Raw genomic sequence first — 26,870 nt, 5'->3', positions numbered from 1 at the left:
TTATAACAATAAAACTTCAAAGAAAAGTAATACAAAGTTGGGGAAATGACACTCTATGTGGAGAGTTCTCTATCTTGGAATTGCAGAAAGAAGAAGAAACACAATACTTGTGAAAACATCTTCGTTTCTATTCACAATGAAGCGATGTATAGAGTGCCTTAGTGGAAATATAGAAACCCTGCGATCAATAAAATAAATCAAGATAGTGTTTTTCTGATGTGATGACATGAAGAAGAGTATTTGTCATATAAGGGAGAATCCAAAGGCCCCAGAGGTAGATGCTTCACCAACATGTAAAAGATTATGACCAAGTGATTCTTCATTAGATGTATGCTCTTCCAATATAACAAAAGTTCGTCAACACGTAAAGACAAGAATCAAGTCAACCTAGATAGCACACTACATGGTTTTGAGGTGTGAAATTTATCCCACATTACATGGTAAGGTCATATAAGGAACGAGGATTCAGTATCTTTATTATATCTTTTATACTTCTTTAATTATATCTTTGTTGTTTATTATTTGAACATGTATGAAGCATATGGACATTGGTTGATATGTGCTAACAATGTTTGAAATAGCCAGTTTTTTTTAATACCCTGTATTTTAGTACCTTATTGTACTTGTATGAACTACTAAAGGTAGTAATACACATGGAGATGTGGTTTGATCAAGGATTATGGACCTTAGTATAAAAAACAAGAGGTATCAATCATGAGAGATGAGTTTATCTCATTCAAATATGTAAACACGAAGGGAGAGTTCTGATGGAACCCAGTCTTAGTAATCATCCTCCTAATAGTGTCGAGTAATATGATGTGCTGCCTGTGATGATAATCTCATGATTAGGTCTCCATATTCGCCAAGAAGAAGTGTTTGTCAGGTCTTCATAACCATTATTTAGCCAAGCTCTATTTTGGATAAAATCATAAGATGGACTTTATGATTTGTTTTTGTGGCTATAAAATGACTTGGTAAGTAATTAAAGGTGAATGCCATAAAATGATTTATAAGGACAAAGATTTTAAAATTAAATTGGACCATTAATAAGAAAACCCAAGTCTTTGAATATGGTTTTGAGAAAATCCCATAGTCTTGTGAGGTCCACTAAGCCTTTATAGAAAATCATTCTAAACGCTATTATATTTTCCAAATATTGCTTGTAATATATATATATATATATATCCATACTAACTCAAGAGCTTTTTAATAAACTTGGGAAAAAAGTGTCATTTTATCTATGCCCTGGTTTTAGAAACCCCATATGCCTTGACCCATGTTTTTCAGTTATTTAGAATCCTTGATTATCTATGGCCATTAACCAAAGGGAATTCCAAAGGAAGACCATCTTGGTAGGTCTTTTTGACACATGTTGTGTGCATAAGATAACTTGATTTGTTGCGTTTACTACCAAAAAGACCAGTGCAGTTGAACCTTTATGGTTCAGGAAGGTCTTCGATATTGTGCATCAAGTTATTTATTTTTGCATAAGACTTGCTATACTACCTCATAACATAGATATGAGAATGTTGAGAAAGTATATGTTATATGTGTTATAATTGAGTGGGAGTTACTATAGTCCCACAATTCATTTTAGCTGCTTAGATATTCAAATATATAGGTATTATATTATGAAAGATCCAAATAAACTCAACTTTCCAGTAAGAGCTCCTACTTGCATTTGACGGACAGCGGAATAACATACTATAATGTTGTTCACCCAGGGAACTCTAGTTATATGGTTACAAAAGGGATCAGCTTGATTGAAGAACTCCTTTGAGCCCTTGAAGATACACCCCCACGTGATGATGGTACATGACGATCTTTGACGACAATAGGTCCATGATTCGCAATGCGACTTATAAGTTAAACTATAACTACATTCAGAATGAGATCCGAGCAACGAAGAGAAAGAGGCACTGCCTCTCTAAATCCTTTATGAAAGAATTGATGGCGAAAGCAATGGTTAATGTAATGAGAGAGAATATGTGAGAAATTCTTGAGAGAGAGTTTGTAATTGGGGGATGAGAATGTGAAGAAGAGAGATTATAAGGCCTTCTAATGCCACATGGGAGATGTAGGGTTTCTATGGCCATTAAAGGCTTTATGAGAGCATGTAATCAATATCTAATATAGTGGGTCAAAGAACTCCAGTGGTAGTATGGTCCTTAGGGACCAAGAGATTGTAATCCTAAGGGACTAAGAGATTGTGGTCCAGAGGGGACCAAGAGATTATGATCTAGAGAAACCAAGATAGGCAAATGTTATTTGTTGATATTCAAGCTAGGTTTTACGAGCTAGACTAGTCAAGTTGGAAAACCCTTATTAACTAGGCATGAAAATAAAACCAAGCAAGGTTCATGAATTATCCCTTGATGAGGTCAGAGTTGCTCCCCAAAGGACTATGTGACCCTTGTGTGTGATGGTTGGCCTCTAGAGACGAGGGCCAAAGCTTCATCACTGGACCATCACACGACATGTGCATATGATAGCTGTGGTGGGTGTTGTATGTCATTTTTGGATTAACGGGAGGAAAAGTTCAATAGATTCCCCTCACAAACAGCTACATTCTGGTACAACTCTTGCAATCAATCCATGGTTTGATGAATGCAAATCCTCAGGTCACCGAATAAGCAAATCCAATAGGTTGCTGGAATTCCTTTCCCCAACAACCTTCAAAATTAGAAAAATACACAAATCGACACTAAATCAGCCCAAACTTGGTGCAAAACGACTGTAGCAGTCTCCTCTCTAACTTGCAAGCAGAGCCAGAAGCCAAAACGACGCAGCTTGAAGATGCATTAGCAAACAAAGTTCGCAAAAATTGCCAGACTTTCATCCCGAGGAAAAAGGCCACCATAGCATGATTGAAGGGCATTAAAATGCTCACAATCAAGAGAAGAATGAAGATATGTTTCTGAAACAACCGAACAGTTTTCACAAGTTGCAGAACCAGCTTCCAAGGTCTTCCCATGGCAGATCAACCTGGAAGCAGGGATGGTCTCGTCATTTGGGCAAAAGATCATAGGGACATTTTGATCATTTGCACATAATTTTTTGATTTGCTTTGAATTTGTTTAATTGTAATTAAGCTTGAATTTTGAGCATTCACCTCTGTTTGGTGAATCCTCTATATAAGCAAACTTAAGTCACTTGTAAAAGGAGGGCACGATCCCCTCTTTTCAAGTTTCATTACCCCTAAAGGCTAGGAAGAATCAAGGCTAGACTCTGTTTGTTGGTTTGTCTTTCTTCATGAGCCCCTGAGGGAGAGAAGAGGGAGATGGAAATTTTTGAGAGAAAGGGGATACCCCTGAGTGCATGGCCCCGTAGGTACCCCAGTCGCGCGCGTTCCCCCCACCTTTCCTAAGCCGAGTCGTTTCTTCTCTCTCTCTCTCGTTCTCTCCTCCACATGCGTGACCTCGTTCGCGTGACAGCCCGTGCCCACTCGTGAACCCACAGGTCTCGTCTCTTGGGTTTCTCTATATCCCTTATAGTGGCCCGCAGATCCCCTCCAAAAGGGGACCAAGGAGAGGGACACTCGGATCCACCCCACAAGCACAGAGAGAATGAGAGGAGAGAGATTGTAAGCCTGAAGAGGGCTCCTGTCCAAACCGTGTTGACGAACAGCCGGAGGGCTATGTAACTTCTCTAAGAGGGACATCCGTCCAAGCGTATCCCCTAACCCTCAAAGCGGTGCAAGGGCGTTAGCGCTCCAGTCACAAAATTCTCTCTCACTGTCGGCCTCCTATCCACTAGCATGAGGGTCCGCATGTACGTCACGCGCCGGACCTCCATGGTTATTCGAGAGAGGGTTTCCACCTCCCCGATCGGAGGGAAACCCGGACCATCCGATATCAACTGGTGACTCCATTGGGGACACGTCACTTTATTGTTGGCTTGAGCCATCTCCAAGTACTAACCTCTCTTTCTCCTCTTTTCACTTTTGCTATGGGATCCGCTTATCCTTCTTTCCTCTGGGTTGGGGAGTTCTACATGTCATACCACACAGTTAGTCATGGGGAGGCTCGACCGTTGGTCCTCCCTCCCATGCGTGTCCTCTGTGCGGCCATGCTGGCACGGCCATCCCGGCCTCGACTGAAGAAGTTCAAGGCATGGACCCTCAGGCCCCTAGCCCCACCTCTTCCGACGCTGGGGGAAGACCCCTTTATGCCCACTGCGCAGCGACACTGTTGTTGCCCCCTCACTAAAGCACCCTATTGCTGACGGGCACCCAACCAGCCACAGGCCCCAAAGCGGCCCCTGTGCCACCACTCCTCCTCAGTCGGTCGGTCCTAATGAGATTGCAGTCACCATGGACAACCGAAAGGTATCTTCGTCCGCATCACACAGGGGTGTCGCCAACAATGGCACCCTCATGTGCATATCACCCGCTGACAATCACCATGCTAGCTCACGCAGTTACTCTACCACACGTACCTATGACTACAAACTCCCTAGCGGCTTGACCGTCGTGATAATGAATTGAGGCAGGCAGCAGCCTCCCCCGGTCTCTCAAACCATTTTGGGTCGCTCTCGACTCGGGCTTAGTGCTGGTGGCTCTTACACCACCCGCACCATGCATGTCAGCTTCATGGCTCGAGGCAGCTTGAGAGTCTATCCTCGACCAACACGCGACTCCCGAGATAAATCGGAAGTCCACCAAACAAATGTACGTGCATCCGAGAGGCCCGACGGCCTCACCAGCTAAACAGGCTGTTGTCACATGCACTCCGCCCCTCACCACATAAGGGGCTAGCCCTATGGCCACCCCAAATACCACTATCGATCGCACACACACATGCAGGGCCGAAGAAATCCTCGGCAGCAGAGAAGGGCGAACGGTGATCATTACACCCATCAGCCACGTTCTCCCTCCCACCACAGGCTCTCAGCTTGCGTCATTGACGGTAGAAATGCCTACCCACAGGTGTTTCACTCTGGTTGACCTCGTCATCGCTACCCGCTCATTGATAAAGTGATCGGACCCACAGCCGAAAGGTCTAACGAAGCATGTGGCTCGAACGGGCTGCGAAAATGGAGCTTCACTTCCACGCAACGGAGGCGGTGTCCTCCACCTCCACGGATCCGAACCGAAGCTTGGAAGCGGTCCAACCATGGGGCAGCCAAATCAACCCCTGCACTGATCAGTCGACAAACATAATCAGTGCGACGATGCCAACGATCTCCCGAACCCAGCCTAAGGTAGTCCCTTTGCCTGCGTTGGATGCCTCTCAGGCCTCATGGCCGCGAAGTCTAGGGCCAGAGAGACAATAGCCGCCCTTAAGTTGGGACTACAGTAGGGTGCCCCCATCGGAAGCAATTAGCGGGCCGAAGGGTCTAAGCAGGGGTTCCGGCGACAACGCACCATCCGCAGATCGTGGGTGCCGACCCTCTTGGGAATGCTGATTGAGCAGGACATGGTGGTCCTCCCTCCCAGCAAGCGACCCAACCACGCAAAATGGGTTGATCATCCCAACTACTGTGCTTTCCATTGGATTTTGGGACACCCCATTGGAGATCGCCTCCAGTTGAGAAACTACATCAAAGCACTGGTCCGAAAAGGGCAGATCAATTTAGAGGACCTTGGAAAAGCTTTTAGAGCACCCGAAGCCTGCCCCATGATCACCCTCCACGAAGAGCTGAACGACGAAGTCCCCGAGACTGAGTCTCCACTCTGCTAGCCTTTTCCCTCATCTCTTCGACCTACGTTGTACAACTTCACCCAAGGCAGGCCCTGTATGCCAAGGGAAGTTGGTGCATCACCACAAGAACCCCTTAGGGTTCTCGCTACACGAGTGCAAGGTCCTAAAGGCACACGTTACTATCAATCCCAAAGGCGGAACTTTAAGCAAGCCTTAATGCAATCATGGGCGTACAACTCTAAAACTACCTCCTAAACACAGAATCACGCACCTGCAGGAGTCAGTGACACCCCGAGAAGGCATACAAACACCCTCCTGATGAGCGTATGAATTCTCACCAATCGCTGCCCCTCTCTAAAAAAAAAAGGGGGGAAAACTTAGAATTAAAAACCAAAAGACGCGGAAAAAAAATAAAATTAAAAATAAAAATAAACCTCAAAAGCATCAATGCAAAAGAATAAGACAAAACCGTTGTCTTATTCGCATACAAATGGTGTTACAAAGTCTGGATGGGCCACTGGCCCTACAAAAAAAAGAGGGGCGGAGAAAGACAAAGGGGAAGAGGCCATCAAAAGAGGTCAAGTGCGCAGCGCATCTTCTCCCTCAGCGCCAACATGTCGTCTAGCTCCGCATGCTTATGTGCCTCAAAAAGCGAGATGCTCTTTGCAATCCTTTCAGATGTGCCGAGGCGTTTCTTATCTCGAACATCAGGTGTCTGAATCACCGCGACCTCTCGGTCATAACCTCCCAATTCTACTGATGGTGAACTCCTAGGTCAGCTGCGCAAGCCTGCTGGGATGAAATATCGTTCCTTATCGCCTCTATCTGATGAGAGTAACTGACCTATTCCTCGAGGGAACGGGCATTGATGACGGAAAGATGTTCCCTTTCCTCCTCATACAATTGCAAGCAGGTGTGCTCCCTCACCAATTTCTCTTGAAAGGAAGCAATACATGCATCTAGAGCCCACGACATAGCAGTCCCACTCATAATAGCTGCGGATCCCCAGCCTGTGAGGTCCTCAGATAACTGCCTCAGCTGAACAGAACTTTCCTCTTCAGGGTGCACGGTCTCTAAGCTTTCCACGCAAACCCTAAGAGCTTAAATTCCTCTCTTCAGGTCAAGGGGGGCACACTCTCTCAGTCCCTGGAGGCCCGCTCAGATCATACGCCTCATGGTTAACTCCCTAACATCGGGTATTGAGGAGGCCAGAGCCATGGGGCCAACAGAAACACGGGGCTGAGCATTAGCCAGGGGACCCCTACACGCATGGACTAGGGTTGTCGGATGGGAGGTATTGTTCTCGGATGAAGACTCCCCCACATGCGTCGCTGACATAAGTTCTTTGAGACCCAATGACCGCAGAGGAAAGGCCGCTGAGCCCGCCCCTGTCCCCTGTGATGACCCAAGTACGGCTAGGATAGGAGCCCGTGTCCACCTCAAATCCTTCTCCTTCACTTATGGCGATGATTGATGGCTTCATTGTGAGAAAAGAGGTTGAAACAGGAAAGGCCTCCAATTTCACACGCTTAGCTGCTGCGGCAAAAAAAAGAAAACAGGGGTGGGGTTAGGTAAAAAAAAATGGTGCACTGGCCACACGCCTAGACCCAAGAAAGCAGCATTACCTAGAGGAGAAGGCGGACTCCTCCCGGCCATGGTCCCTGCTCAAAATTATTGCTTCGAAAGGAGGCGAACGTCGAAAAGGAGGCCTGAGCAAAAGGCACAAATGGTGTTTTCTCTTACTCAGGATGCTGACCTAGGTAAAAGTGAAAAGCAAGCACCCCTCCTTTTATAAGTTCGGCAACAGAAGAGCCAATCAACGTGCAACCCGTCCCCAAATCACAGAAAAATGTTGACGGTACGTAAAGTGAAGCATTGGATGCCGAGCACCGAGGCGCCGCCAGCGTGCAAATCGTAGCGTTGCACGAGCAAGCGCCACGCGCCTCGAAGGTATAGTCATACAAACAGCACGCGAAGCAACATTCCACACGTGCGAAAGATTGCGCTCAGTCCCAAGGAAGCACTAAGGGTACGTAATCTAATCGTCATAGAACATTGACGCCACCTCTCTCGCCGAGCATTAACTGTTTTGCATGCACAAATAGCCCGTCGAAAACGGCATGCCCATTGTCATCCAAATGCCACTCACGCGTGCAACCCTACTGCACTTGGCCTGCCTGCAACTCGGGCCCACTCAGAGCACCTAGGGCACGCCCCCACACCACTCTCCCTCGTGTGCAAGCGAATCTCATTCCATGTCTCGCCCACATGCAGGACCCTCTACCCCTCCCCCGCCAAAAAAAGAGAGTAAGGTTTTAAGAAAATCGATGATGACATAATCCCCGGGTTGGGGTGAAAACGAGTAAGGGAGTCCCAACCATCACACAGTAACCAGTGATTGCCCCACGGGCACAATGGGCACTTCATCAGCCATTCCTTATCCCCATCATCAGTAGGGATAAGGACTGCACCGGCCCACACAAAAACACGAGAGGAGCTGCAAGCAAAGGGGCGAAGTAAAGAGGAAGGACTTCGTTTTATTCCATGAACAAAAGGATTACAACTTTGGGGTTATAATTTGTAACCGCAAGAAAAACCAAATGTACATCCGTTCTGGGGTAAATCCCTCCACGAACTCTACCACCTCCTCATCACAGTGGCCTCCTTTAGGAGAGGGTGTCACCCTCTTCAAGCGTGCCTTGGAGAAGAGTGTGAGCTCCTCCTTTTTCTTGCCCATCACCTTACGAAGGTGAAGAGCCATGCCTCCACACAAAGGATCATCTAGAAAAGGCGTTTCGTCGCAAAAAGGGCAAAAATCTGCCCTCACGGTCTCCTGCCTAACCCCCTTTTAAAGGGCCTAGTCTCATCAAAGCTTGCTGCTTCCGGAGCGGCATGCCGCTTAGCTGCTCAACCATGTGTCACCACAATGGAACCTCGTTGACTTTGGCATTTAAACCTTCTCACGACTCACCTACCAGGTGTCGCTCACGAAGCGTCACGCTCAAATCTCATGCCACCCTACTGTCAGCCTGATGTTATTAGTAGATCACTGAAACGGATCTTGCGTTGAGGCATCGTCGTCCACGTGGAACTCTCCACCCGACCTGGCCCTAGCATGCAGGCGCCTCATCAACCGAGTGTCGCCTCTCTAAGAAAGCTTTCTTCGGAGCAGCCCACCACTTCACCAACCTCCGCGGGTGCCTCTTTCATTCCACCACCTGTGGGTACCTTTTTCATTCCACCCACCGCAAGTGCCTCTATCATTCAACCCCCCGCGGGTGCCTTCTTCACCTCACCCCCCGCGGGTGCCTTCTTCACTTCACCCCCCACGGGTGCCTCCATCATACCACCCCCCTTGGGCACCTCTATCATTCCACCCCCCGCGGGTACCTTCTTCACACCAACCCTCACAGGTGCCTCCATCTTTCCACCCCCCGTAAGTAGCTTTTGGATTCCACCCCCTGCGGGTACCTTCTTCACACCACCCGCGCGGGTGCCTCCATCATTCCACCTCCCCGCTGGTGCTTCCAGCATCCCACCACCGCGGGCACCATTCGACACCTCCCGCAGACACCACCATCAGCGACCCCACTCGAGCACAAACCGCCTTAGTCACAATAAAGCTACTGTTCTAGGCAATACCCCAAAAAGGGAGAAGACCCCCTACCTCTGCCACTAGCATCTACAATCGACCCGGGGCAGCGCCACACCCTCAAGACTCCTCTGCCAAGGCTCACTACACTAGTGACCCCTCCTCCCCCTCAAAAAAAAAAAAAAGAGAAAGAGAAAGAAGCCGGGCGCGATGGCAACCATCGCTAGTAAAAGTAAAAGTGCTTCAGCCTGACATAGCCAAAATGGCTATGGGTATAATCACCCAACAAAAAAAAACTAGGGGCATGGTGAAAACCCGCAAAGGGCACCATGAGTAAAAATAATAGGTGGGCATGGCCACGAAGCCATGAGTAAAAGAGTCCTAAAAAATTTGGGCATGGCAAAAACCTGTAGAGGGCGCCATGAGGAAGAGAAGAAATCAACTGGTGGACGTGGCTTCGTAGTCACGGGTAAAAACGCCCCAACAAAGGATATGGTAAAAACCACTTTGCTGACGCCATATCTCCTCGGTCTAGGTGAAAACCCACAAAGGGCGCCTGAACCGAGCCTCCTTCTTTCGGCCTTTAGACCAAACCTCCTTATTCCAGCCCCAGTGCCTTCAAAAAATCATTCCTACCCCAGTGCCTTCCAAAATAAAATTCCGGCCCCAATACCTTCCAAAAAAAAAATTTCGGCCTCTGTGCCTTCCAAAAAAAAAAAAAAAAAACCTCAACCCAGTGCCTTCCAAAAAAGAAAAACTTCCAGCCCTAGTGCCTTCCAAATAAAAAAAAACTCTGGCCCCTATGCCTTAAAAAAAAAAACTTCTGCCCCCAGTGCCTTAAAAAAAAAAAAATCTGGCCATTGTGCCTTCAAAAAGAAAAACTCCGACCCCTATGCCTTCCAAAGAGAAACTTTTGGCCCCTGTGAGTGCCACCTTTTTTTATCCTGGACCTTAGTGCCGCCTCCTTATTTTCAACACCGGAGCCTTAGTGCTCTGGTGCCGCCCTTTTATCTTGGACTATAGTGCTGCCTCCTTATTTTCGGCACCGGAGCCTTAGTGCCCTAGTGCCACCCTTTTATCTCGGGCCTTAGTGCCACCTCCTTATTTTCAACACTGGAGACTTAGTGCACCGGTGCCACCCTTTTATCCTGCACCTTAGTGCTACCTCCTTATTTTAGGAACCGAAGCCTTAGTGCCCCGGTGCCACGATTTTATCCAGGGCCTTAGTGCTACCGCAACAAAAAAAAATCCTCTCCTCCTCTTCTCTTCCACCAATCTTCAAGCATCCAATGTGAAGTCCCCTAAAATGGGACCACCTCGAAGGCCATCCTGCTTTCATGTTTGGGTAATTTGGGAGACCCCCAATTGGACCTGTAGGGCCAAGAGGTACCTTGTTTGCTCCTGGCATTTCTGTTTGGATTGGGATAAAGCTCACAAGAAGGGCCCCCGCCAAGTGGAACTTCAGGACCTCCCCAGTTAGAATGGGATAAAGCTCACAAGAAAAGCCCCCACTGGCTGGAAAACCAGGAGTTCACATCGAGAAGTTGTAAGCCCGCTGACGGCAGAATATCAGCGTGATCTCACAAAAAAAAACTGGATTCTACCGGGATCAGAAGAAAGACCCTCAACGAACCACTAGAAACCACTTTGGTCGCCCCCTGGTCAAGGGAAAAGCTCAACAAGGTCTACCCCTCAAGGATTGCACTTTGCCAGTGATTAAGAAAAAGAAATTGATCGAAACCAAATAAACACGTGTTGGCGAGAATTCGTCAGAGGAGCTACGCCGTTAAATTTTTCCCAATGTTGCACTTCTCGCTTCTCTTGAAGCGCAACATCCGGTGGGGCAAGTTGTTGTACGTCATTTTTAACATACTTCCATGAGCCCATGTGAATAAGGAGAGAGCCAGCGATAGTCTGGTCTCGTGAGTTCACGAAACACCTGTAGACCATGATTGTGCCGAAAATAAGCCTCAACCTAATGACCTAAGTGCGGTTCCCTCGCACCAAAGAAGGACCCTTCACTGTATCCTTATGCTAGTGGCTGCAACAAGGGACCAGACCATTGCCATTACGCTCAGAACGTCGAAAAACCCCCGAAGACCAAATTTGGGCTCTATCGGACCTCCCTAGAGGGGTCTACGCTCGTGCGGCCTCGTAACTTATGGGTTTTACCATAGCTCGGTGCGGCTTCACCAAACCAGTCCCGAAAATGGGGATTGCTACGATGTTTTCAGCAATAACTTCGCTAACCCATGTCGCCTTCCTCTGAAACTAGACAGAGCTCGAATGTTGACATGTTCCAGATCATGCGAGCCCCAACATTTTGACCTATGGGGCATGCTATGGCATGATCAAGAACCCTTATTGCTTTGAGAAAGAAGGTGGCCGAAGAAACCAAGGGAAAAACAAAGTTCAGTAAGCTCCGGATTCAGTGAAGCATAGTTCAATAGCCATGCCATGGATTAACATGAGGAGGACGTCTGACGCTCATCCGTGAGACAGGCCGTGTCCACCCGCGAACCCGCAGATACGAGCAAACCCGTGAGTCTCGTCTCTTAGGTTTCCCTATATCCCCTACAGCGGCCTGCAGATCCCCTCCGAAAGGGGGGGCCAAGGAAGAGGGACACTCGGATCCCACCCCAAAAGCGCAGAGAGGATGAGAGGAGAGAGGTTGTAAACCTGAAGAGAGTTCCCGTCCAAACCGCACTGACGAACAGTCGGAGGGCTACGTAATTGCTCTAAGAGGGCCATCCACCCGAGCATGTCCTCGAACCCCCAAAGCGGCGTAAGGGCATTAGCGCTCTAGTCGCAAAAATCTCTCACTGTCGGCCTCCTGTCCGCTAGCACAAGGGCCCGCGCGTGCGTCACGAACTAGACCTCAGCGGTGTTTCTAGAGAGGGTTTCTACCTCCCCGGCTGGAGGGAAACTAGGACCACCCGATATCAGTGGGAATGCGAGAGATCATTGGGGGTGTGGCGTGCATATGAGCGAGAGATTACCCCTATACACCATATAGTTGTGGTTGTATCCGGTCTTTGCAACCAATGGTTTCATCTCTAAGGGAGAACATGTAATCCATAAAACGAGATTACGTCTTCTTGCCTATTGGCTGACTTTGGTCTCCCAATTATGAAACCCTGCAGTGGTCTATTGTTCAAGGAAACTGTTGAGTCAGTTTGAAAAATGCATTATAGTTCAAAGTAAACGATGGAGTGGTTCAAAATAAATTAAAAGTTCATAGACCTAGAAGGATCTTATTCCCATCAAAATTATTTGATTATATTTAATAATTAATTTTTAGAATGATTTTTTGAATTTCTAATTCTTTGGATATTTTATTTTTGTAAAATGAATTTATAAAATAAAAAAACGATTCAATTTTTCATATTTAAATATTTAGAGAGAACATAGAATTTGTTTCACATATTCTAAATATTGAAAATGTTTTTAAGAAGTCAACTTATTTTATGGTTCTATATGGTATATGTGTGGGCCCACTTAAGAGCCCCATGATGGCACGCCACATTTTGTGGAGCCAAAATTTTGCACGCCATATTTTATGGGAGGCCAAAGATGGTACACCTAATATTTTGTGCAACCCAAATTTTGTGGATTTTAAATTATTGTTTAAGATATTGTTTGAAAATAAAATACATGTTGAGCAAGTCACAATTGAAAATATGATATGCTCTATGAGAAATAAAGAGGTTCGGTGCTCTTAAGGAGTTATAAAAAAGAAAGGAGTTTTTGACCAGTAGCATTGTATCTAGTATTTTACTTATCTTATATTTTGATCGGATAAAGGTTTAGGAAACTGGAGGATAATGTTGTGCATCATCTTTTAAATGATGATGGCTGATTTTAAGAATGAAAGGCTCAAATCTCTCACCCCATAGGACTCCTAAGAACAATTGGACTAAATCTATTTAAAAGTAGCTATCCCCTGAAAAAGTCTATAAAAGGGGGCCTCCTCACCTCTCGTTCTCTATGCCTAAGTTTCTCTCTCTCTAAGATATTTAGGGTGACATGCCACCTTTAAGGAGTTTCTTTCTTTCTTTCTCTCTCTCTCTCTCTCTCTCTCTCTCTCGCTCTCTCTCTTCAAGTTCTCATCTCTCCAAGGAGAGATAAGGGGTATGCCCCAAAGAGAACGTAAAGGTGGGTACGCTCCACTCAATAGATCTAAGGCATGGAGGCCTTCATAAGATTCTTGCTCTCATATTTGTGAAGGGGTTGAGCCAGTGCTTTCTCATATTTAACAGATGTGAGAAAGTCCATTGATCTCATGCACCATTGGAGGAAGGAGTCTCGATGTGGGGTGTTCTAAGACCAATTGAGGTAATCTTCCAACATCCTGCTTTGTGGTTTGCAGTATTTTATTTCTTATGCTAGTATTTTATTTCTTATGCTTTCTTATTCCCCAAACATTGTGTTGGTTTTATTCATTGAATGAAATAAATTGTAATTACTGGCAGCAAATGATAACCACTTTGGGTTTTTTTACGATGCATATTGGGACGATCTCAGGATGAGATTCGGCCAGATCAAAATCACCAACTAATTTTTTTTAGAGTGATAAAGAGTGGGGGCAATCAAATTCTGATCTGAGGCCAGATGTGCTCAGAAGTGAGAGAAATCTACTCTCAGATCAATGGCAGAGCCAGCATTGATCCGAATTATGAAGCACTAATACAATAAATATTTAGTTCTAATAAAATACACAAAAATGAAAGGAAATGCAAGAAAGAGTAAAAATATACCAGATCGGGCCAATTGACCTAGGGCTCCTGAGGCTTCAAGGCCTCAGCCGTATTAGAACTGGTTGAGTTTATGTCTTGTGTACTATTTGTTTCTCTTCATACTTTGACCAAGCCTAGGCATGGTTGGATGGATTTCTTAATCTAAGGGTTGTAGGTACCCTAATGCTAAGGTGTTCCTAGATCTAGGTTTTTCTCAAGTCTCACAATCTCAAAGTTTTCTCTAAGCATAGAATCTATTAAATCTAACCCTAAAAATGATCCCGAAATGATCTTTTAAAGGCTGAAAATCGACTGAAATAGGTAACTGCCTATTTCAAATAGGGTCCAGATTCAATGAATCTGCCGCCCAAAAATGGTCTGGGAGTGGTTTCCATGCGGAAACTGCCCCTTTGTGGCAGTCGGGGCTGTGCAGCACCAATGGTGTCGCCCAGACCAAATCTACTCGGGATTAGTAGATTCCAATTCTGGGGTGATTTACAGGCTCTTACGATGCTGCTTGCCAAAATTTGGGTCAAAACGAGGTGTTTTTCTATTTTTACTGATTTGTTTACTAAAACAAAGTATTTTACAGGATTTTGGATCACATGGTTGGAATTATAGACTACGGTGGTCAATGGTCTGGGGGTTTACTGGGATAGTGTGGTCCTATGGTTATTTACAATTTAGAAAAACTATTGAATTTGCTAGTTTTCAAAATAAGGTGACTATAGTTGCCCCTCCTTGATGCTCCCTATCCTTCGAGGGTTAGGTGAGTGTCAAAGAAGTAGACACTGCTAACATTTAAATTATCTGATGTCATGTGATTAGATGGCACACCAACTTTCCTTGAAAGACAATGTGCTCCCTGCTCACCCACCTAGTGAGAGAATTTTTATCCTAAGGTTTTCGACGTGAGATGTTCTGATGATTTACGCAATCGTGGAACTCAAGTTGCATTTTCTAGCCATGTCACTTAACTTCAAAGGTCTTCACTTTTAAATTCTTGAACCTAACATTTTCTTTGATTTCCTTAAGGTTTCCTATGGTCTTTTATAGATTTTACTTGTTTAGGAAAATGTTTGCCTGGTCAATTCTGAAGAGAGAGATGAGGCGGCAACGCGGTAAACATCATATATAGTTGTCCAAGCTCCTTTGTTTTAAAATATATTTTAGAAATTTTAAAAATAAGGAGAGTTTTGAAATAGAGCCAAGACCTTTAAACCGGTTACGATTTTAACAAAGAAATTAAGGTTTTTGGAAACACAAGACATATAGTGAATCATTTCAAAAAGAGAATGATATTTTGAAAAACAAATTTTTAGTTAATAGTTTTAGCACCTACAACCATAGAGCCCTCTAAGCAGTTTAACATCACGCAACGATGGACAAATACAGTCAACCCTTTACGTCATACGGTGCTAGACGGATACATCCAACCTTTTATATCATACGAGCCTAGACATTTTTTTAATACACTCGACCTTTAACGTTGTACGGGTTTAGATGGATACATCTGACCTTTTACGTTATACGGAGCTAAATGGATACATCCGACATTTTATGTCATACAGGGCTAGAAATTTTTTTAATACACCCGACCTTTAACATCATATGGGGTTATATATTTTGAACTGAAATGTGGTTAGCTATTTAGACTCCTGCCACCAAGGAGTTTTTTTTTTCAAAATTGGTTGGCATTTTAGGCTCTTGCCACCGAAGAGCATCTGAAAACTGGTTGAAAATCAATCAACTGTTCGAAAAAAATCTTTTTTCGAAAGAAAAATCCATAAGAAAACCTATTTCAGCCCTCGAAAGGCTCCAAAATTGGAGCAAGGGCTTTGTTTTTTCAAAACGTTTTGGGCAACACTAGTAGTGCCACTTAAGGGAGGATAGTCCTCTTGGGCGACACAGGCATTGTCGCCCAAAAATTTTATTTTATTTTTTTATGCAGGGTAATGGCCAGGACACATCATGTGTCTTTCTAAGCTGGGCGACATGAGCTATGTCACCCAAATTATTATTTTTATATATATTTTGAAGGAAAATGGGGGGACACCTTAGGTGTGCTCATGGGTTGGGCGACACAAGTAGTGTTGCCTGATAAATTTTTTATATATATATTTGTGTTGTATAGACCAATCTTGACCTCCATATATATATTGCTCTCCTTTTTTCTGTTTATCTTTCTTGCTCTCACTCGCTTTCCTTTCTTGAATTTATACTTGGCTTTGATTTTCGCTTTTTTATCTATGAATGATGTGTGAAATCTTACGTGTGCAATTGATTCATCGAGATTTGAGGGACACTTATTTGCACACACTTTTCGAACTGAATTTTGACAAAGTTCCTACACACTTGTCCCAAAATTTTGGATATCGAACCTTCATACACACATACAGGGATGGGTTTGCCACAAGAGATCCAGTCGAGAGAGAGAGAGAGAGAGAGAGAGAGAGAGAAAGAGAGAGAGAGAGAGAGAGAGAGAGAGAGAGAGCGAGAGAATGTTTCCAAACTAGCCAATGTCATCATCAGCGAGGTTCACCCATCTCCGAAATTACGTAGTCGGTAGTTATACTCATACAACCATGGAGCGCCTGACTAGTTTCAGGCCTTCAAAACAGGCATAGGAACTTGGCTTCGAGAGCAAGGCCATAATGACTAACAATTAACCCTTTGTAGTGATGTAGGTAGTCCTTTCTAGGTTTTAGAAAAGGAATTTTGAAAATGATTTTTTTTAATGAGAAAATGAAAGATTACTTGGAAAGCATTTTTGAAAGAGAGACGGGCCTTATAGTTTTTGCCACCTGTGGCCCCTTTGGTGGTCATTTTGTTTATTTATTTATTTATTTAAATATGATGAAATGGATTTCCTTGTGAGATCGTGAGGGCCCAAGAGGCTTGACTTTTCCCTTGGCCTTTTGAGCTCCCATTATGTGTTTCACAGAACCGTGAGGAGTTCTTTGGGTTCTTGTCAGGCTTCCTTCTTGGAGAGGTCTCGACACTCTTCTCAGGGTCGTTAAAGGCTCTTGGGTCTTCAATTCATGTCACCTTTCCATACTTTCCCGAGGTTGGTTCTGTTGGGAACATGTAAGGATAAGGAGGAGTCTCCATCCTCAAGGTCTGCTTATGCAGTATTGTTGTGACTTGAAAGTACCAGTTTATATTTAAGGTTTTGGATCAGGGCATCTTTTCTAAAGGATTTTCTTTTCTTGATTCTATTTTTATTCGTGGTGGCCTTTTCAGGATTTTGCCACATCCTTCAGTTGTTTTTTTCGTGGTGTCTTTTTAGGTTTTCACCACGTCATTCCTTTTTTTAAGCCCGTTATGGCTAGTATTTTATGAGATACATTGCATTAATGGGTTCGTTGCGTTCATACCCCTTCTGATTTTTTATTTTATAACAATTGCCAGCATGCACTCAGATTACCATAAATGGTCCCTCCCAATTAGGTTTTAATTTGCCTAATGGGTGTGGATTCCCAGGAGTGTAGAGTATCTTCTTGAGTACCGTGTCTACTATGGTAAGCTATGATATTCTTTGTCGTTCGTAGTCGTCTTTCATCCAGAGTATCGTGGGCAGCGACTTGTGCTTCGATCAATTGTTCCTCATCTAAATCATTGTGAATGAACACTCGGAGGGACAATATCTCAAATTCAAGGGTAGCGCAGCCTTACCATGCACTAATGACTATGAGGTCATGCCAGTAGAAGTCTTCTCATTTGTTCGATAGTCCCATAGTGCGTCATTTAACTTTTCGTGCCAATCTTTGCCACCTTCTATCATTCTGTTGATAATTATGAGAAGTCCTTTGTTTGTAGCCCTTACTTGTCCGTTGACTTGAGGGTAATAGGGTGCGGATAATTTATGCGTTATCACAAATGTTTTGCATACCTTAGTGACTATTTCATTTTGAAGTTGGTTCTATTGTCAGTGATGATTGACTTTATAATGCCAAATCTGGACACAATGTTATTTTTTATGAAACGGACAACAGGTTGATCTTCAAATGACGCTGCCTCTACCCATTTTGTGAAGTATTCTATAGATGTTAGTATGTAACAATGGCCATTCGAGGCTTTTGGTGAGATCATCATGATAATATCAAGAACCCACATGGCAAAAGACCATACAAACAATGTTAAGTTAAGTGGTACAGACGATGCATGGATGAGGTGTCCATAAAAAAGTCATTTGAGACACCTCTTAACGAATTTCCAATAGTCTTCGGCCATGGTGGTCCAATAACAGCCTTGACGCTTAATTTTCTGAGCTAAAGCAGCTACCTCAGAGTTACCTCCTTCATTGTGTAATTCTATTAACACTTGGTCAATTTCTGTCTAATTAAGGCATCGCAAGCTGATGTCGTTAAAGGATTTCTTGAACAGAACGTCGTCTCTTACTAGAAAACTCATAGAAAACCTTCAGATGTCTTCCTTATCCTTTTTAGTAGCTCTGTCAGGGGATGACCCATCTTTCAACAAGGACAGCACATCATGGAACCATGGTTTTGCCTTGACTAGTACATCTGTGGCCACAAAAGACACTTCCTCACCGTTCTCATTTTCTTGTTCTATTTTCTCTTCAATTTTTGGGGGGGAAGGGTCATGCTTGTGCCTGATGTAAAATGGCAGTGTGGTGACTTTTAAAGGGATGTCAACCATCGAAGCAAGGGTTGCAAAGGTGTCGACAAACCGATTATTTTACCTTAATTATGTGCTGGAAGGGGATTTGTTTGAAATATTTTTTCATCTTTTCCACCTTTTCTTGATAGGGTTTGAGCTTTTCTTCTTTAAGCTTCCAAATCCCCTGATCTTATTTTATTATAAGCAAGGGGTCACCAATGACTCATATTTTCTTGACTTTCAGTTCCACGGTATTCTCGAGCCTGACTATCAGGGCTTCGTATTTAGTAATGTTATTGGTACATGGGAAATTCAATCTGATGATTGTTAGCATTAAAATATTCTCGGGTGAACATAATATAACCCCTACACCTGACCCATATTCGTGCCTTGCACCGTCGAAGTATAGTATCCAAGTTGAGTCCTCAATTGTGAAGAGGTCCTCATCAGGGAGATCCGTGTTAATGGGAGTGTTATCTAGCAGTGTGTGTTAAGCTAATTGGTCATCAATGGCTTATCCTTTGATTAATATTTGAGTGACATAATTGAACTTGCTCAGTAACATTCTCCACTTCGCCAAACATCCGTTAAGGACTGGTCTTTCCAATAGGTACTTGAGTGAATCTATTTTTAAAAGAGCTTGACTGTATGAGATTAGACAGCGTCTTAATTTTTGCATAGCCCATACAATCGTTAAGCAATGCTTCTCAACATCTATGTACCTCGTCTCATAGTCGACCATGGTTTTGTTGATGTAGTACATGGTTTATTCTTTTCCATGGTCATTATATTGTCCTAACATTGCTCCCATGGTTTTGTCTTTCGTATATATGTATAGGAGCAAGGGTTTGTTTGGATTGGACAGGGGTCTAGTTAGGTTCTCGTTGATTTGGTCCAACACCTCTTGGCATTCATTGTCCCATATGAATGGGGTATCGTTCTTAAGGAACCCATTGAAGAATGCACACTTTTCTACCAGTTATGAGATTAAACACCTTATGGCTTGTAAGCGAACTTGAAGCCTATGGATTTCTTTGATATTCCAAGAATGGGGGATTTCGGTGATGGCTCGTATTTTGGACGAGTCCACCTCAATGCCCCTTTGGCCTACTATAAAGCCTAGTAATTTTCCGAATTCAACTCCAAATGCACATTTTTGTGGATTGAGTTTGAGTTGATGTTTTTGAGTCTTTAGAAAATGTCAGGTTAGTGAGGTGACCGAACCTAGCCTTTGATTTGACCAGAATGTCGTCGATGTAGTCTTCCATGATGGTGTACATTAAGTCATGGAAAATGTTAGTCAATGCCCATTGATAGGTTGCCCCTACATTTTTTAGGCCAAAGGGCATGACACAGCTGCAGTAGGTTCCCTATTACATTATAAACGATGGTGGTCTTCTTCTGCCATGAGGAACTGGTTGTAACCCGAGAAACCGGCCATAAATGACAACATCTTGTGCCCTGCATCATTGTCGATCAAGGCATCTATGTTTGGTAGGGAAAACTTGTCTTTGGGACATGCCTTGTTTATGTCTCTATAGTCGACACACACTCGAATCGGGGCAGTTGGGCCAGGGGTCCAAGTGTGGCTGACATGCGAAAACTAACATTTGGGAGCTGTCGGGGCTCATAGGCACCTGTGGTGTCGTCCCTACCAATTCTGCTCAAAATTGGCATATTCCAATTCTATGGTTCAAAACGTTGTGTTTTGCTATTTTTAATGATTTGTTTTTACTAAAACAGGGTGTTCTGCAGGATTCTGAATGACAGGGTAAGCAATATGGGCTATGGTTGTCTATGGTCCAGGGGTTTATTGGGATAGTATGGTCCTAAGGCTTTCTAGGGGTTTAGAAAAACTATTGAATTTACCAGTTTTCAAAATAAGGTGCCTACAATGTTATTTATTTATTTATTTGTTATTAGTTGAATTTACTGTAATTGGACGATTATTAGTGTTCTAATCGATGTGGAGAAAAAAAAATAGAAACTGTATACACCATGTTAGATCACATAGTCCAGCTTTTAGTTTACTATATGGTGTGGATTCTAAACATTATATCTATGAGATGAAAGACGAAATAGTTAAGTGTGCCCTATTTGGGTTACTATATGGGAAATGTGGCTTCCTCTAAAAGAGAGAAGCAGAAGCCTCCTGTGCATGAGAGGTAAGACCACCCCATGCAGAAAAAAGAGCTTCCTATGGAAAGAAACACCACTACAAGGCGTCCCCTTAGTGAGCAGAGCTTCCTATAGAAACACCACGATGTACATCATGTAGATTGAGAGGCTGGTTTCTTGTAGAGAAGCGGTTTCTATTGAAATTTTGGTTCCCTGTTTAATGAAAGAAAGTCTTGGTTGCTCTCAAAAGTTCTTGCTCAAAAGTTCTTGCTAAACATCGAGTAATTCTATTATTGGGTCCAGGGGGTTTACAGGGTAATTCCATTGATTGGGTAGAGATCAAGAAACACCAAGAGAAGATCCCACTGTTAAATGAAAATATGTAGTAGCTTATGTGAGGGATTTACAGAGTGAGTCCATTGATGTGTCCAAAGGGTGTACAGTTCAATTGAGGGTTTCAGCTTGTTGTAAACAAAGGCTTATGATTTGGATAAATGGAAAGGGACCGTAGGTTATACATCCAAATAGTCTACCAACATAATAAAATAAAACGAGAATGTTTTTCAATTGAGGAGGAAAAGGCTTACAAATTTTTTCTATGTGGATTTTTTTTTTTTTTTTTAGCATCCAAACTTGCAATTTCTTTCTAGGAAAGACTATGGTTTGGGTGTGGACTATGATTTAATGTGTTATTATATACTAGGATAGTGTACTCTAAGGCTTAAGAATTCAGAAATGAAATGAAATTCATGCGGGGAAATGAAAACAATGCATCTCATGTACGTTATATAAATTCTATTTTCAAGTGTTTTTACAAATCTATTATATGTGCTCTAATCTAGGATTTCCAAATTTAGTCAAAAAAAAAAATTAAGAGTGGAAATAAATTTTCTAGCTGGATCTCAAAAATCCATTCTCTTATATTCTCTTACTTTTTCTCATAGAGCTTAGACATTATATATTTTTTTAAAGAAATTTATCAAAATACTAATGAGAGATGAACTATTTGATATTTTATCCACATATTTTGTTATTTAATTTTAAAATACTCATCAAAAGAGAAATGATCATGAAATCGAATAATTACAAATGTGTCACATACCTAATACTAAAGGAAAAATTTTATATAGAGTCGAGGAGCCCACCTCAAAAATTTTCCTAGAAGAGCTTGTTTTGATGCCAAAATATCATTAACTTGATCATTTGACATCATGATGCATGGACATGAGAAAAAAGTGGATTTCAAGTTTTTGAAATAATGTATCTTGTAACGTATTTTTGAATGGTCAATTTTCAAGATTTCATATATCTGCTTGATCTACACTATTTTTTATGCTTTAAATTTTATAACTAAAGATGTAAATATATTTTAGGTCTATCACCAAGATTTCCAGTATTGAAACCACATTTCTCAACACTATTTGAAGGTGCATTTTACTTTAATTGTCAAACCCCTAAATAGTATATCTCTCATGTGTTATTTAATAAGTTCTTGCTCTTTTTATTACATTAAATTTTTAAAAACGTTATATAAACCACAAAACCTAAAAGAATGTCTCCTTAGAGCTTAGACAAAAGCCTTAAATTGGCTTATTTGAGAAGGATCGAAGGATTTGGAGATCGAAATTGTGGATGTAAGAGCTTCACTTTGTTTAAAAAAAAAAAAATTATGTTTTAGAGATGAAAATTGTGGATCTAAGAGCTTCACTGTACTTAAAAATCAGGGATTAGAGAAAGGGATTTATGAAACAATGAAAAGGGGGAAACTGCAAATAAAGACAAGGAAAGAAAGAGAGAGGGCACTTAGAGAGAAAAAAATAGGATGGGGTAGAGAGAGAAAGAGAGATAGAGATGGTGGATAGAGAGAAAGTGAACGAGCGCCGGTAGAGAGAGAAAGTGAGAATAAAAAAAATAGGTCTTGTTTTTCTGATGTGTAGAGAGAGAGAAAGTGAGAGAATAAAAAAAAAAGTAAGGCATGTTTTTCAACGGTGTAGAAAGAGAGAGAGAGTGAGGGCATAGAGAGAGTTTAAAAGGGCATTTTAATCTCAATTTTGTTTACTTTTTTTATTTAGGGTGAATATAAAAAAAAATAGTGTTGAGATCTAGAGTGTGATGCTAAAAATATTGATAGATAAGATATTTATAAAGTTCATTTTTGGGTATCAATAATTTTCCCCAATTTAACCCCTTACCCGTTTGCATTCATTTGAATAAGTGAAGGTTGCAATAATACGATAGAATGTACAATTTAGAAAAAATTTGCACTGCTTCATTGAGAACTACAAAAGTACATCAAATACTTAAAAATTACATCTCGTAAGAATTCAATGCACTTTTCTGCTTATAAAACAAACATTTACCAGGTGTGAAGCCAAGATATCAACAATGGTGAAGCCAAAGATACAAAGAAAATGCCTGGGATCACCCTTTTGAGACTTAACCGCACCCACAAAAGATCTCCACCTCCGATTGTACAATTATTAAATCCTTGTAAGGTATGCAAAGCATTCGAAAGGGATCTCTACCTCCGATAGTACAATGATCAAATCCTTGGAGTGCGCTGGGACATTTCCTGATTTCTCAGAGGGCCTCTACAAGGTGGTTGCATAACCAGTGACCCTATAGAGCCGAAAATGATGTATTTATAACTGGATTTCACAGTAAATCTAAGCTGGACAATGGGCACCAGACACCTGTATGCATACAAATCTGAGACCATGTCTAAGACCCTGCACAAACTTAATTATTTAAAAGAGTCGAGAGAGGTGTATCCCGTTAAATTCAGATCTAGAAAGAAATCAACCTTAAAAGACCTATTCTTTGCAGATTTACGGCCGAGCCAGCCTAGATAGTGTGAAATCCGAAATAAACACAAAAGAAACAAAACTAAAAGGATCATAAAAACAAACTACTTAAAGAAAATAAATGAAATCAGAAAAATAGGAAAGATGAATAAAGATGAGCAAAGAATAAAGACACTAATAAAAGAAAATAAAGGAAAATAACAATGAAAATAAAGAGAAAAAGAAGAAAAATAAGAAGAGCAGATTTAATAAGAAATAAAATAAACTAATTGAATGAAAGCAGTAAAACAGATTAAAATAATAAAAGATAAAGAAAGAACCTGGAAGCCAGATGGTAAAGAGAAATCCAAACTCCTTGATCTTCGCACCTGATAATCTGATTAACTCCAGGGATAAAGAGAGATGCCTAGGAATTGTCGAAGACGTTAATTTTGGTCTCTGAAGTTGGCTAGAGCCGAGTCACACAACTAGGGTTTGAATGGCCTAAGGCTAGGGTTTGACGGCTACAAGATTTCTATGATTGGAATTAGGTCTAGAGTTTTTGTTCGAATCTAGCTCTTCTAAAATGACACTTTTATCGGCAAAATAAACTCCAAAACTTGAAGGTTGTGGTCCAAACCAATACAAAAATGCCTGTATCCCACACTACATCTTGTTGAGTAGATCTTTTACCTTTCGGGCCACATATTATGGTGTTCATCCATCTCTTCCCTGTTTCTTGATAATTTTGATAAGAACATCGATGTGAGTCTAATGTCAGATCTAGCTCTACTGAAATGATTGGAAAAATGCCTTTTATAGGAAAAATAAACTCCAAAACATGAAGGCGTTGGTTCGAACTACTACAAAAATGTCATGTATCCTACGCTACAACTAGTGTAGATCTTTTACCATTCACGCCAAATGTTACAATGTTGATCCATCTCTCCCCAGTTTCTTGACAATTTTGATTGGAATGTTGATGTGAGTGTAATGGGGGTGGTTTGATCGAATTTGAATGTTTCTAGATGGTCACGAGACATGATTTCTCCTTTTTAGGTTATAGAAACTGCCTAACCTGCAAATCTGGTTTCTTTATTGGGAGACTTATTTGCCTTTTTGGGAGTTTGGAATATTTAGCTCCAAAAAAATGAGATATTCAGTATTTATAGAGGATCTTGGGAACATTAAGGAAATATTTGAGAAATATTGGGTTTCTTGAGTTTGGATATTTGGGATATCTAAGGATATTAATTTCCTAAAATGGATATCTAGAGAATATGGAATATCTAAGTACCAGTTTAGATGTACCCGAAATTACAATATTTCAGATGTCAAGAGAAAAAGATCAAGATAGAAGGTAAGAAACGTTTAGATAATCCCATATGAATTTCCAGATCATCTAAAAAAATATCATTTTAACCCCCAAAACCATGCGTCAAAAAAATTCAAGTGGGACTCAAATCTTTTTGGCTTTAGTCATGTTTATCTTAAAACTTTACCCTCCCGCGCCTCTCCCTCTCCAGCTCTTTGTTTTTTCTTTTAGATTGGTAAGATAGGTCCATCCCCAAAATTCAAGTTTGCAACAACAGCTGCCTTCGAACTATGAGCTTGAACCCAACTATAACTTTCTTTCTCTCTAACTCCATATCTCTCTCTCTCTCTCTCCCTTTATTTTTTTGGACAGGTATGATTGATGTAGACAGACAAGCTCATTGTTCAGCTCACATTTTTCACCTTTCTTTTTTTCTCTAGCGCTGTCATTCCTTTTTTAAATTGGGTCTCAAAACCTCAAGCTTGCAACAATAATGCTCACTACTTGAGCCCTGGGCTTGGACCCAACTCATCCTCTCTCCAACACTTTCTCCCTCTCGCTCTTCTCTTCTCGTCTCTTGTTGGGGTCAACAGAAATTGTTTTCAGGCAGCCGGAGAAGAGGTGAGCAATATACAACGCCAAACAAGCTGATAGATTAACATTTTGGGCACCAAATATCAATATTTTTAAAGACACAAGATGGGGTAGAGGACAAGAAATACTAGGAGAAGAGCTCACTGTTACAGAAAAATACGCAGTAGCTTATCCAAGGGGTTTACGAAATGATTCCATCCAGAGGGCCTACAGTTCGGTTGAAGGCTTCAACTTGTTGTAAAAACTTAGCCGCTTATGATTTGGTTAAATGGGAAGGGACCACACATAATACATCCAAATAGTATACACAAATAGTATACCAACATAATAAAATAAGATGAGAATGTTTCTCGATTGAGGAGGAAAAAATTGCAATTTTTTTAAAATTTTTTTCTAGGATGGACTATAGTTTGGGTATGGACTATGATTTTATGTGTGCTATTATTGTATAATAGGTTAGTGTACTCTAAGGCTTAAGAATTCAGAAGTCAAACGAAATTCGTGTGCGGAGGGGGAGGGAGCAGATCAATCAAAAATGGCATATTTGCACAGATCACTTGTCAAGCCTGTTAAAATTCTCCTTAAAACAAAAAATCATAAAATTTTAAAAATCTTACGGAAAACAAGGGATTTTGGAAAGGTGATTTAGAAACATAGAATAAGAAAATAAAATGCAAAGAGAAAGTAAGGAAAATAGAGGAAAAATGAAAGAAGTCGGGCCCACAACCACTTAGACATGCAGCTCAAGGCAGAGATGTTGGTGTAAGGGGACCCTTCCCATTGTCTTTTGGAGAGTTGAGCCATAAATACTCAAATTCAGAGTGATAGTTAAGGAGAAGATAAGCTTGTGAATCATGATTAGCCAGAGTATTGGTTTTAGGTTTTTGAATAATTTAGATAATGCTGGTGTAGTTGCAATCAGAGCTAAAAGACTAACGGCTAGAGCAAGGTCAAAATTAGGTTTTGAGGGAAGTAGAGGTCCGGGCTTAGATTGAAAAAGTTTTAGTGTAGTGTTTGGAAATTGGGTCATAAAATAGGATCAAAAGGTCTTATTTATAGGGAAAAGAGGGGGAAACGTTCTTGGGAGATGACAACTCAATCTAAGTAATCCATCTCTGTGCAATGCAGTGTACATCGACAATGTCGGGCCCTATACAAGTGGCAACTTCGTACCATCTATTTCCCACGTCCTAAGGGCTAAAGGGTGTTTGTTTTAGGTAAAAATGGGGCATTATTGGGACGATTTGAGTGAATTGAGACCAGTTTAAATAAGTTGAATTTACATTTTTATTATTCATGGATCAAACTAGAGTTTATGGTGGGTCAACAGTCTAATTTGGTTTGTATGCTCGTAATCTAAAGTTTACGCAAATTTATAAGGTCCTTAAGGGGTAGGTTATCCTAATTAAGTAGGTTTCAAGGTTGGTAAGGTGGGTTAGCCTAGTTAGGCAGGTTTATGGGTAGCTT

General features: G+C 41.9%; 3 long non-coding RNA genes across 4 annotated transcripts; 1 reads left to right on the top strand and 2 right to left on the bottom strand.

Annotated features, from left to right (window-relative positions):
• Positions 1–6,073: 6,073 nt before the first annotated feature.
• Positions 6,074–7,405, bottom strand: LOC148780965 (uncharacterized). Its single transcript, XR_016039716.1, has 2 exons — positions 7,268–7,405; positions 6,074–7,178 (listed from the first exon to the last, which is right to left on the bottom strand). It is a non-coding gene; the product is annotated as an uncharacterized LOC148780965 (long non-coding RNA).
• On the top strand, positions 6,367–13,705 carry LOC148780964 (uncharacterized). The gene is made up of 2 exons (XR_016039717.1): positions 6,367–7,671; positions 13,494–13,705. It is a non-coding gene; the product is annotated as an uncharacterized LOC148780964 (long non-coding RNA).
• Positions 13,706–22,958: 9,253 nt separating this feature from the next.
• Positions 22,959–25,119, bottom strand: LOC110006681 (uncharacterized). Of its 2 annotated transcripts, none has more exons than XR_016039715.1 (2): positions 23,836–25,119; positions 22,959–23,404 (listed from the first exon to the last, which is right to left on the bottom strand). It is a non-coding gene; the product is annotated as an uncharacterized LOC110006681 (long non-coding RNA). The 2 variants fall into 2 exon arrangements; XR_002279831.2 differs by having other exon boundaries at positions 22,959–23,440; positions 23,836–24,849.
• Between the last annotated feature and the right edge of the window lie 1,751 nt (positions 25,120–26,870).

Source organism: Amborella trichopoda, chromosome 8 (assembly GCF_054954075.1).
Source record: "Amborella trichopoda isolate Santa Cruz 75 chromosome 8, AtrichopodaSantaCruz75HAP2 v2.0, whole genome shotgun sequence".
NCBI lineage: Eukaryota > Viridiplantae > Streptophyta > Magnoliopsida > Amborellales > Amborellaceae > Amborella > Amborella trichopoda.
Note: the sequence above shows the minus strand (reverse complement) of the source record. Positions and strands in the feature narration are given on the sequence as shown.